The sequence below is a fragment of the Styela clava genome, unplaced genomic scaffold (genome assembly GCF_964204865.1).
Source record: "Styela clava unplaced genomic scaffold, kaStyClav1.hap1.2 HAP1_SCAFFOLD_138, whole genome shotgun sequence".
In the NCBI taxonomy this organism is placed as follows: Eukaryota; Metazoa; Chordata; class Ascidiacea; order Stolidobranchia; family Styelidae; genus Styela; species Styela clava.
In genome coordinates this window covers 7,501-12,500 of record NW_027556630.1, presented here as the reverse complement: position 1 = coordinate 12,500, position 5,000 = coordinate 7,501, and the positions used below count along the sequence as shown (strand labels likewise).

At 56.0% G+C, this 5,000-nt stretch overlaps 2 non-coding genes and 1 pseudogene across 2 annotated transcripts; all 3 read right to left on the bottom strand.

The window, feature by feature from the left end:
* Positions 1 to 485, bottom strand: part of LOC144419291 (large subunit ribosomal RNA) — a 3,694-nt pseudogene extending 3,209 nt beyond the window's left edge.
* A 287-nt stretch (positions 486 to 772) lies between these two features.
* LOC144419294 (5.8S ribosomal RNA) lies at positions 773 to 926 on the bottom strand. The gene has a single exon (XR_013473967.1). It is a non-coding gene; the product is annotated as a 5.8S ribosomal RNA (ribosomal RNA).
* Positions 927 to 1,224: 298 nt separating this feature from the next.
* On the bottom strand, positions 1,225 to 3,027 carry LOC144419289 (small subunit ribosomal RNA). The gene has a single exon (XR_013473966.1). It is a non-coding gene; the product is annotated as a small subunit ribosomal RNA (ribosomal RNA).
* Between the last annotated feature and the right edge of the window lie 1,973 nt (positions 3,028 to 5,000).

Below are 5,000 nucleotides of genomic sequence, written 5' to 3'. Positions count from 1 at the left end.
AGACGGCGCGCCCCCGCACCCAACTAATAGCGAGCCGCGACCTGACGGGCCCTCCCGTTTGCCTCTCAACGGTTTCACGTACTCTTGAACTCTCTCTTCAAAGTGCTTTTCAACTTTCCCTCACGGTACTTGTCCGCTATCGGTCTCGCGACCGTATTTAGTCTTAGGTGGAGTTTACCACCCGCTTTGGGCTGCATTCCCAAACAACCCGACTCCGAGAAGACCCGAAGCGGCCAAGGCAAGCGCCCCTATGGGCCTAACACCCGCCGTGGGACGAGGCCTCGATCAGAAGGACACCGGCGCTCGCCGTCAGCCGCACTGGGACTTCCGTACGTCACAACTCGGCGCGCTCGAAAAGCGCGCAGATTCGACGCTGGACTCTTCCCGGTTCACTCGCCGTTACTCAGGGAATCCCTGTTGGTTTCTTTTCCTCCGCTTAATAATATGCTTAAATTCAGCGGGTGCTCTCGCCTGAACTCAGGTCGTATGTGTCAAGCGGGCCGCTTCTTACACGGCCCGCTGGCATCGCAAGTCGTCGCCGCCGGCGCCGACCGAGCGCGTACCGTCGCCGCCTTGGCCCACGGTCGGTCTTGATCTCGTGACCGGACCGACCGACCTGGACCCGCCCTCGAACGTAGTTGAACACGTCGAGGGGCCGGCGGTGTACGGGACACGCGGTCGCGCCGAGAAAGCTCGGCGACCGCTTCAACTTGGGGCGACGCCCGGCCGTCTTCGCAGAGGCCAGGCGACGGCCCTCGGGTGAGGACGAACGCGACCCTGAGGCAGACGCGGTCCCGGGATTGACCCGAGACCGCAATTCGCGTTCAGAAGGTCGACGTTCAATGTGTTCTGCAATTCACATTACTTCTCGCACTTGGCTGCGTCCTTCATCGACTCGCGAGCCGAGTGATCCACCGTTAAGAGTCGTCCTCGACGTTTCGCCCGGCGCCGAAGCGCGCGGACGTCACACTGTGGGATCGACCACAAAACCACCACCGACAACAACTGCACAAAAACACCAACAAACGGCGCCGAGCGATCGCCGGGCTGGGCCGGCGGCACATCGAGCGCGGTGCCCAGAAGCCACCATCGCACTCGGCTGCCTTGCTATGCCAACGTGTTACGCGTGTCGCACGGGGCAGAACCCCGATTGACGGCCGCCCTCTCGGCGGCACCCAAAGACAATTAAGTGCGCGGTCGGCCGGGGCCTACCACCACTTTCGGTAATGATCCTTCCGCAGGTTCACCTACGGAAACCTTGTTACGACTTTTACTTCCTCTAAATGATCAAGTTTGATCGTCTTCTCGACACGCCGACGCGGCCGTTGCCAGCCGCGACGGGGCCGATCCAAGGATCTCACTAAACCATTCAATCGGTAGTAGCGACGGGCGGTGTGTACAAAGGGCAGGGACGTAATCAACGCAAGTTGATGACTTGCGCTTACTGGGAATTCCTCGTTCAAGGGAAACAATTGCAAGTCCCTATCCCAATCACGAATGAGGTTCAACGGGTTACCCGGACCTTTCGGCCTAGGTTAGACACTCGCTGCTTCACTCAGTGTAGCGCGCGTGCGGCCCCGGACATCTAAGGGCATCACAGACCTGTTATTGCTCAATCTCGTGTGGCTAAACGCCACTAGTCCCTCTAAGAAGTTAGACGCCGACCGAGAAGGTCGCGTAACTATTTAGCATGCCAGAGTCTCGTTCGTTATCGGAATTAACCAGACAAATCGCTCCACCAACTAAGAACGGCCATGCACCACCACCCACAGAATCAAGAAAGATCTCTCAATCTGTCAATCCTACCTGTGTCCGGGCCGGGTGAGTTTCCCCGTGTTGAGTCAAATTAAGCCGCAGGCTCCACTCCTGGTGGTGCCCTTCCGTCAATTCCTTTAAGTTTCAGCTTTGCAACCATACTTCCCCCGGAACCCAAAGACTTTGGTTTCCCGGAAGCTGCCGGAAAGGTCGTCATGGTAACGCCTCCCGATCGCTAGTTGGCATCGTTTATAGTCAGAACTAGGACGGTATCTAATCGTCTTCGAACCTCTGACTTTCGCTCTTGATTAAAGAAAACATTCTTGGCGAATGCTTTCGCAGTAGTTCGTCTTCCGCCGATCCAAGAATTTCCCTCTAACGGCAGAGTACGGACGCCCCCGTCTGTCCCTCTTAATCATTACCTTGTGCTCCGAAAACCAACAAAATAGAACCGAGGTCCTATTCCATTATTCCATGCAACACTATGCAGGCGAACAGCCTGCTTTGAACACTCTAATTTTTTCAAAGTAAACTTATCGGCCACCGCCGACACTCAGTCAAGAGCACCGACGGAGAACCGAAGGTGAGGCGAACGCAACCAGTGACACGCCTTGCGACGGACCGGCGGCGCTCGCCCAAAATCCAACTACGAGCTTTTCAACCGCAACAACTTTAGCATACACTGTTGGAGCTGGAATTACCGCGGCTGCTGGCACCAGACTTGCCCTGCAATGGATACTCGTTAAGAGTTTTAGGATGTACTCATTCCAATTACAGGGCCTCGTTAGAGTCCTGTATTGTTATTTTTCGTCTCTACCTCCCCGTGTCGGGAATGGGTAATTTGCGCGCCTGCTGCCTTCCTTGGATGTGGTAGCCGTTTCTCAGGCTCCTTCTCCGGAATCGAACCCTGATTCCCCGTTACCCGTTATCACAAAGGTAGGCGTACCTTCGACAGTTGATAGGGCAGACACTTGAATGATACGTCGTCGGTGCAGAGACCGTACGATCCGCGTGGTTATCCAGAGTCATCAAACGTCACAGGACGAACCCGGTCGGTTTTGATCTGATAAAAGCGCGCCTCCCGAAGTCGGCGCTTAAATGCATGTATTAGCTCTAGAATTACCACAGTTATCCACTTCGCTTACGAGACCAAATAAACCAAGACTGATTTAATGAGCCATTCGCAGTTTCGCTTTACGAGAACTCGTACTTGCACCTGCATGGCTTAATCTTTGAGACAAGCATATCACTACTGGCAGGATCAACCAGATAGCTGCGACAGCTGCGCTCGGCCCTTGCTGGGCCGCCCGGCGCGTGCTCGTCGCATTCGTTTAAGACCGAGGCGATCGCCTGCGGCCGTACTCAGCTTCGACAGTCGCTGGCCGCGACGTCCACGCTCTCGCCGGCAGTGCCAGGCGGAGCGATTTGCGTTTTTTCTTTGCTCGCCCTCTCTCGGGCTCGATCCATTCAGTTTCGCACAAACAAGAGCTCTGCCGGCCGCCTGCAGCGGTGCCTAAAACCCGGGCATAACAATGCGACCGTTCTGCTAGGCCGACAAGCGCTCAAGCCAGACGCTCGATCGAACGCCCCCTACATATTAGTCGAGACAACGGCTCGCTCATTAGCATCGCGTTTGTACTTTAACTTTTTTTGGCTCGGTTTCTTTCGACGCCGATGCCGGCGACGCAGCACTCTCTCGCCCGCCAGCCACCGAGAAAAGGGTGCGCTCCGACCGGCCCCGCACCGCTCTTTCTTGGCTCATTCGAAATTACTGTCTTTCGCTCTGACATGCCTTACCTAGGGTTAGGTTAGTATGCTTGCACGTTTGTACTTTAACTTTTTTCGGCTCGGCTTCTTTCGACGCCGATGCCGGCGACGCAGCACTCTCTCGCCCGCCAGCCACCGAGAAAAGGGTGCGCTCCGACCGGCCCCGCACCGCTCTTTCTTGGCTCATTCGAAATTACTGTCTTTCGCTCTGACATGCCTTACCTAGGGTTAGGTTAGTATGCTTGCACGTTTGTACTTTAACTTTTTTCGGCTCGGCTTCTTTCGACGCCGATGCCGGCGACGCAGCACTCTCTCGCCCGCCAGCCACCGAGAAAAGGGTGCGCTCCGACCGGCCCCGCACCGCTCTTTCTTGGCTCATTCGAAATTACTGTCTTTCGCTCTGACATGCCTTACCTAGGGTTAGGTTAGTATGCTTGCACGTTTGTACTTTAACTTTTTTCGGCTCGGCTTCTTTCGACGCCGATGCCGGCGACGCAGCACTCTCTCGCCCGCCAGCCACCGAGAAAAGGGTGCGCTCCGACCGGCCCCGCACCGCTCTTTCTTGGCTCATTCGAAATTACTGTCTTTCGCTCTGACATGCCTTACCTAGGGTTAGGTTAGTATGCTTGCACGTTTGTACTTTAACTTTTTTCGGCTCGGCTTCTTTCGACGCCGATGCCGGCGACGCAGCACTCTCTCGCCCGCCAGCCACCGAGAAAAGGGTGCGCTCCGACCGGCCCCGCACCGCTCTTTCTTGGCTCATTCGAAATTACTGTCTTTCGCTCTGACATGCCTTACCTAGGGTTAGGTTAGTATGCTTGCACGTTTGTACTTTAACTTTTTTCGGCTCGGCTTCTTTCGACGCCGATGCCGGCGACGCAGCACTCTCTCGCCCGCCAGCCACCGAGAAAAGGGTGCGCTCCGACCGGCCCCGCACCGTACCGCGCTCTTTCTTGGCTCATTCGAGTTTACTGTCTTTCGCTCTGACATGCCTTACCTAGGGTTAGGTTAGTATGCTTGCACGTTTGTACTTTAACTTTTTTCGGCTCGGCTTCTTTCGACGCCGATGCCGGCGACGCAGCACTCTCTCGCCCGCCAGCCACCGAGAAAAGGGTGCGCTCCGACCGGCCCGCACCGCTCTTTCTTGGCTCATTCGAAATTACTGTCTTCCGCTCTGACATGCCTTACCTAGGGTTAGGTTAGTATGCTTGCACGTTTGTACTTTAACTTTTTTCGGCTCGGCTTCTTCCGACGCCGATGCCGGCGACGCAGCACTCTCTCGCCCGCCAGCCACCGAGAAAAGGGTGCGCTCCGACCGGCCCCGCACCGCTCTTTCTTGGCTCATTCGAAATTACTGTCTTTCGCTCTGACATGCCTTACCTAGGGTTAGGTTAGTATGCTTGCACGTTTGTACTTTAACTTTTTTCGGCTCGGTTTCTTTCGACGCCGATGCCGGCGACGCAGCACTCTCTCGCCCG